Source organism: Gasterosteus aculeatus, chromosome 18, assembly GCF_964276395.1.
Source record: "Gasterosteus aculeatus chromosome 18, fGasAcu3.hap1.1, whole genome shotgun sequence".
Classification (NCBI taxonomy): Eukaryota; Metazoa; Chordata; class Actinopteri; order Perciformes; family Gasterosteidae; genus Gasterosteus; species Gasterosteus aculeatus.
This window is the reverse complement of record NC_135706.1, coordinates 2976390-2983972: the sequence shown is the minus strand read 5'-3', so window position 1 is coordinate 2983972 and position 7583 is coordinate 2976390. Positions and strand designations below refer to the sequence as shown.

At 44.1% G+C, this 7583-nt stretch overlaps 1 long non-coding RNA gene across 5 annotated transcripts; it reads left to right on the top strand.

Annotated features, from left to right (window-relative positions):
* The first annotated feature begins 4287 nt into the window (after positions 1–4287).
* LOC120831491 (uncharacterized) lies at positions 4288–7360 on the top strand. 5 transcript variants are annotated; one of them, XR_013453470.1, is made up of 6 exons: positions 4288–4398; positions 5468–5497; positions 5619–5765; positions 6071–6199; positions 6392–6469; positions 6569–7360. It is a non-coding gene; the product is annotated as an uncharacterized LOC120831491 (long non-coding RNA). The 5 variants fall into 5 exon arrangements; XR_013453467.1 differs by having other exon boundaries at positions 5619–5801; XR_013453468.1 differs by having other exon boundaries at positions 5468–5506; positions 5619–5801.
* The last annotated feature ends 223 nt before the right edge of the window (positions 7361–7583 follow it).

Sequence of the window (7583 nt, the reverse complement as noted above, 5' to 3'; positions counted from 1 at the left end):
CTCGCTCTCCTGTGGACTCGTTTAAACGCTCTAGTTCCACTATATCAGTCTCCAGGTCCTTCATAGATCTGGTGATGTCTCTGGTCACGTTGAGAGTGTGCTGCTGACAAAGAAGCCTAATCTCGATCTTACCGCGGTCCCACCACTGCCTAAGACTACTAAAATCACTCTTCCTCAGCCTAAAAACACTCCAAAAATATGAAAGGGCCGCTCTAAAATTCCTATCAAATGTTAAACCGGAGTTAAAATGCCAGTACGCGCTTTTTGGCAAAATGTTCCTAATAAAAACATTACACACTAGCAGGGAATGATCTGAAAAAACAGCCGGTACAATGGTACACATTTTGAAAATATTAAAATGGTGCTTAAAAACATAAAACCGATCAAGCCTGGCTGAGGAGATTCTACCTTCTCTGAGGTGGGACCACGTGTACTGTCGGCAGTCTGCATGCATCCTTCTCCACACATCCACCAGGCCATGAGACCGGACCAGCTGCCTCAGAGCGTGCTGGGAAGCTGGATGTGGCTCTGCGTGGTTGCGGTCTATGGCCGCATCTTCTGTGCAGTTAAAATCCCCCCCCAAGAATAAAAAATCCTCCGGGGCACAGCCATCTAAAAGATCATTAACTTTTGTTAAAAAAAGCTTCCTCTCTGTACCGATTGTTGGAGCATACACATTGATAAAAACAACAGTAAAAAGGTCGAACCGTGCCTTGACTAAAAACAACCTCCCCTCGATGATGTGTTTGACCTCCAGGGAGACTGGCTTAAAAGACCTGGAGAAGAGGAAGCCCACTCCTCCACTGAGGTTGGTGTTGTGGCTCAGCAGGACTTCCCCTTCCCACTCCCTCCTCCAGTCGGCCTCGTTGGTGCTGTCGCTGTGCGTCTCTTGCACGAAGAGAACATCAAGACGTTTTATTTTTTTAAATTCATAAATAGATGCCCTCTTCTTGGCATCTCTGGCTCCGTTCACATTCAGGCTTCCCACTTTTAAAGTATCCATGATAAAAATAAATAAAAATGAAACCAATAAATCAATTAAAACACACATTGGGGCTTTTCTCGTGATCATCGATTGCTCGTTTTGCTTTTAGCACAATTTTTTTTAGTCTAAAACCCTCTTGATCTGTGAAGCCAGACTCCTCTCGCTGGCTCATGCGGAGTCTGGCTGAGTTATAAAAACACACCAGGTCTGGGAAAAACTCCTCGATTTTTAGATTTCTCCTATTTTTGACTTTTTGTAAAAACATTTTGATTTGCTCTGCGGAGTAGAGCTTTTCCCGCTGGCTGTGTGTCAGACAGGCGCTGTGGATGTCGCTGCTGTCCGACACACAGCCCTCACTCTCACTGCCGTCAGATGGCCCCTGACCCCCCATGGCCTCCTCTTCCTCCCCCACCTTGCTGGCTTTTGCCTCGCTGCCTGCATCTTGCCTCTTTTTTTTTCTTTTTGTTGCAGCTTTTTGCTCTCCTGCTTCCTCCTCCACCATCTTAACCTCCTCTGCCTGTTCCACCCCCCCATTCAGTCCTCCCCCCAACTGTGCCTCTATGGCACCTGACTCCTGTTCCACACTAACCCCCCCCTCACCCTTTTCCTTTCCTTCCCCTCCATCCTCACCCTGTGCCACCTCACCCAAAGCTCCTCTCTCAACCACCAAAACACCCTCATTTACACTGTGCACATCTTCCATACTCACCCCGTGTGGGTCAGGCACAGCAGCGCAACGGCCCGCGGCCCGCGGAACCGGAAACGGCCTCACGGACGCCGCAGCCACCTCCGCGGCTGGAGACTCCCCCGCAAGCGCCGCGGCCGGAGGCTCCCCCGCCGCAGCCGCGGCCGGAGACCCCCCCGCAAGAGCCGGCTCCCCCGCCGCAGCCGCGGCCGGAGACCCCCCCGCCAAAACCGCGGCCGGAGGCTCCCCCGCCGCAGCCGCGGCCGGAGACCCCCCCGCCGCAGCCGCGGCGGGAGACCCCCCCGCAAGAACCGCGGCCGGAGGATCCCCCGCCGCAGCCCCGCCAGGCGGAGCCGGGTCCCCGCGCCTCGGGCAGGCACCCACGGGTGTGCCCCTCCTCGCCGCAACCGAAACATTTCATCGCCGACGATGATGCAAAAATCACGTACTCGTAATCATCTATCTTAACATGGAAGCGGAGGTTGAGCTCCACATTCCGGTTGTTAAGTATCATATAGAGGTGTCTGCGGTGAGACACCACGTGCTTCAGTAACTGAGACCTGCATCCAGACAAGATCTTTTTGATCGGTGAAACCACCTTTCCGTGTCTGGAGAGTTCTCTGCTGAGAAATTCGTCGGTGATGAACGGAGGGACGTTCGATAGAACCACCTTCGTGGCCGGTTGCGTCAGTGGCAACACCTGCACAAACATTTCATTCACCGTGAGGCCCGCCTCGACGACTCGGTTCACCTTCTCCACCTGGTCCAGGAAAATGACCACGGCCCCGTTCATCCGAGCGGCCGCCGGACCCAGCTGCCCTCTACTTCGTTGGGTACTCTGCTCTGAGTCGGGAGTCTCGGACACGCCCCCACTGTCAGCTGACATGAAGAGAGGCTGGAATGACACGACGCATAAAAGGTGGTGTTGACTGTTGACAGGGAAAGTTTGCATTACAAACTACACTGTGTGTACAATTATTAGGCAGATTATTTTCCTCAGGCAGAGTAAGCGAAAGGGACAAAAATAGATTTAACTGACTCTTTACAGCAGTGGTTCCCTTTTTCTGTCAGGGCCCGCATTGTAAGACTGATGTACAGTTGGGAAATGTATAAACCAGGCGTTTGTCACAATAAACATTTCCATCTCTACAGTTCTGAAGTGTGCCATGGTGCGACATGGCCCAACATATATCTGTATTTAATATTTCTGTGTACATCAGTCTGGTGTATACATAACAAATGTCTTGTTTGTGCACACGTACGTGGCTAAAAAAGGGGATTCTGGGTGATTTATTAACCAATATTAAGAATAGCTTTTTGAAAAATAGCCCTCAAACATCACCCTGGTGTTATTTTAGCTCTTGAATTCATTTCATAGACTCCTGGATTGACTTTCTAAAAAGAGCATCCTTATAAAAAAATACACTGTTATATGGGAAAGTCCTTGTTTTTCATTCTTTGATCTCATTGCCATAAAGTGAGTGTGATGGATATTCAGCAACCCACTAAAAGTAGTGTAAGTGGCTGCAACAACAAGAGCTGTTTGAATTCTCTAAACGCTAAGGCAGGAGCTTCAATGCTTCCCTACTTGGCTCCTTTAGCAGAGGAACCGCTGGACCATCCTTTACAAAAGGAAAGGAGATGATTCCATCGCATAATCCCTTGCGCCGGCAACATTTAAATAGTGATCATTTGGCGTTCACGAGGGGAAAAAAAAGGATCATGACTGAGAAACGCGGACTCATTTATTCTGCATGACTCAGCACTGTAGCAGCTCATGAACCGAGTGATCTAAGATGCGCTTCTTTATAGTCCATCTTCAGAGAAATCTTAGTTTCGCCGCTGCACACTGATGTCACGAACATGCTTCTCCCGTTAGTTTGGTGAAAGCAGTCGGATTACTAATGACTAGGGGTGTAACCATTCATCCACTGAATCAATTAATCGATTTATATTCCTGCGATCCAACTGAATCGATCTGTGCTCCGCAAATCTGCATTCCGATTACATATCGATTGAAATGGTACATAATTGATTTCTATCGATACTTGGAAACTGCACATTGGATTTAAGCACAAAACCGGTATGGATGTGTGTTTGTTTGTTTTTTGGCAATTTAGACACGTTAAACGTTACTGGATCCAGTCTGCCTGTCTGTGACGTCATCAGTACGCAGCAGCAGCCGCGCGAAACTCTGAACAACAACAAAACACAGCGTGGAGGAGACGACTGCGAGCGAGACATTTACAAACCAACTTATCGATCCAGCGCGTGGAAACATTTTGGCTTTTACAAACACGGAGTTGTTCTAAATAAGTCGGTCGCTGTTTGTAGAATATGTAGAAGCCAAATAAAAAAACACGGAAACACGACGAATCTTTCCGGCCATCTACACTGTAAACCCGGATTTTGTTTCTAATTAAACTTACGAGTGATCATTACTTATTCTTTTATGTTTAGTAAAAACCTGCTATCATTACTAAACAACATTAGTTGTTTGTACTAATTAGCTGAAAAATTCATTGCACTAATCATTTTTAGCACAGATATCTCGGTATGTTCACTTTTGGAAGAAAGGGGAGGGGCTAATTCAAAAAGCTGCCTGGTCACGTGACCAGACCAACGTCTAACGTGCGTCCAAGGGTCTCTTCACCTGGCGGGACGAGCACAGGCATCGGCAGCAGAAGACGGAATCCAAGAAAGCAACTTTACTCGTGGAAGTGGAATGGTTAGTATGTAAAATAACTATTGTAGCCTAGTTATCTTTGTGGGAATGTTTAATACCCAAAAGCTTGCAGATAATTTGACGCAGATTTTATTTCCGTCTAATGTTAATGTTTGAACCTGTGCATGGTGTTAATACATGCTTATTGCTAAAACTAGCTAGCTAGCTACTCAAAAAGTGTTAGCTGAACTTAAAGTTAACTTAGTGTTAACAGTCTGAGGACGGCTCGCATACCGTTAGTTTGTTCTACTGTATCATTTATTCAACCGCCATTTTACGCAATAGAAAAACGATTCAACCGCTGTCGGGGCAAATTACATCCGCTGTGGAGGTGTTTAGCTACACCCGAGCTACTTGCAGCCATTGATTCACTGGCCGCTCTCTTTTTCCCTCTCACTCTCTACACACTGGCTGCGTGGCGTGTCTGTTTATAGTTAAACGGTTAGAGCTTACACACGCCTGCTAGAAACAGGACCGACGGCTATTTCACGCCACACGCAAGCATTGGAAGCGTTTCCAGGCAAGATTTTATATGAAAAGATATATTAGTATATTTCATTTTGACATGAATACAAATTAATAAATGACATGTTGATGTTCGAAAGTCTCGAGTTTATGACATAAATGCAGATATACAAATGTAATTAAAAAAAAAAAAAGATGATCGATTTTCAAATATTGCACCTGTACAGAATGCAATATACTGTAGTATATTTACCGTCAATACTGCCGACGTTGTCTTTGCTGTAATCAAATCAGTATATATTGATGTGTAACATGAAGTATACTGCTTGAGTGCAGTAAATCAATGGGAAACATGCATGTGTCCAGACACGGCTAGCAGCAGCAGCGCCGCGTCAGGCACGTTTCTGGTGTGAAAAGATAGAAAAATCCACGCAGCTGACACGCAACAGAAATGCCACGCCGGCAGTGTGTAACCGGCCTCACACACGCTAATTTCATGCCGGTTTTCTCTGTAACACAGGTGTTGTTTCGGTTTTATTACCTTATTGTATTTAGCAGTGACATTGTTGTGCTGAGTTGTTGACCTAAACAGTTTCTTGTTTTACAGATTCTTGTGGTGTGAGGATGCTGTGGAAGTGTACGTACTGTGAGTTTATCTATGCGAAAAGGGGTTACCTTTTAAAACATCGGTTAAAACAACTATGGTAGAACTGTCCCATTTCCCTGCTTACACCAACAATGTGTGTGCATTTGATCAGGCAGCCCTGGAGGGTGCCTGTAAAGACTTGGTTGATGAAATGCAGAAGAGAACACCAAACGGACCTCTTGTGAAACAGAAGATGGATCAGACGTTTGTTCTGAGAAGAAATTAGGTAGTGGAGTCGGAACCTGCCATAAGCACGATGGTGAGACGCTGGCCTGCCCTTTTCACCGAAGATCAAGTATGTTTAAGAAAGAGAACATAACAAATAATTATCTTTCTATTATATAATGTGTCTAGATGTATATTTCTCTTGTCCTCTTTAAAGGAAACATTGGTATTTTTAATTTGGGGCATGATGTTTTTAATTTAAACATCAATATTTCAAATCGTATAAAAAGGACATTCATGGATGTTTTTCAGGACAGCACTACTTCGCAGATGGCTTAGCTGCCTTGTATAGTTCAGTTGATCTAAATTCAGATTTTTATTGTTCTCTGTATTTTTCAGGTCTTCATGGAGTTCAGCAGGATTGTGGGCAAGAACCTCAAGACGGAATTCTATGAGAGCATCGACCGGCACAGTCCTCGTCTCCTCGAGTTATTTGGATCCAAGAGAGGGAATGTTGGACAGACCAATGTAAGTCCATCCACATTATGTACTTGGCATTGTTTTTCTTCGGTTAGGTATAAACATCATATCACAATGCTACTCTATTAGTTGCATAATTCTATCCAAACATTGCTCGGCCTGTTTAAGCTTTCTTAGAGATCATTATTTGTTTTTCATTTTAGCTATCTAACTTGTGGTACTGTGTTTAATTCCCAAAAGACTACAGAGCCAACTGAGTGTCAGAGGGCTTCCTATCATCCTTGGGGACAACCCACAGACTTCTTCAAAGCAGGCTTTGTAAGTAAGCTCTTGCTTTCTTATCATTTTTAATGAAAGTTTTTTTTCAAATGAGAAATATAATGTAATGAGTGTGCTCTTCTGTTTTTCTTTATTTAGGAATCTGACGATGATGATTGTTTTTGTGACCCAGACATTGGGATACTTCTTATTGAGCGTAAAGGTGCTGTGCTCACATCTTCCCAGCATCTCAGTCCAGCCTCGTTGAAAAGCATCATTGAGGGAGAAGTCGTGATGGACAGCATTCAAGATCTGCCCAAAGCAATGTGCATTGTGTTTGGACTCATGTATGCACTCCATCTTAACTACCCCAAGACTATGAAGCTCACATTTCAGTTCATCCAACAGGTATTGCTCTTGTTAGTTCACACTGACCTAAAGCCAAAGCTACAGACTTTGAAAAATCAGCTCGCAATGTAAAGAGATGTCAAGTCTACTTTAAGAAACTGTTGACTATTTTTTTTTTTCTTACCTGTGGGGTAAACCTTCTTATTTTCTGTAAAACAGGTGGACAAACAGACGCATAAAACGCAGACACACACCCCAACACATACAACACCCACACACAACACCCACAAACAAAACTGACACACCTATACACACTTATATTTTGTGGGAAGCGTGCTAAAGGATGTGACTTGTGTGACAATTTAAACTGAGCGAAGTTGTAGCGGAAAGACATAGGACATTGTATAGATACATACATACATACATACATACATATTTCAGTTCTTCATCAGTCTATGTAGATGGAATTAGATATTGTTCTGATATGATAGTATGTTGGTTCATGCTCTGGCCTCCCTTCATTGAGGCAGATGAAACGGATCCTTTTTGTGATTAGCTGTGTTTGGCCATTTTTATTAAAAGTTAAATGCGTTGGAGCATTTACAGGTGTTTCTGTTTTTTTTATCCAATTTAATTGAAACAGTGTTTAATAACATATTAAAAACACGAAAAAATCAAAAGCAAATTAAATTAGAGGAAAATACAATAATTGTGTTAAATGATGAGTAGTAATAACAAGTCATAATAGCTAGTTTTATCTAATGATTTTGAGAAAACACTACTAATAAATATAAATACTAAAGTTAAGGTTCCACGTTAATACAAC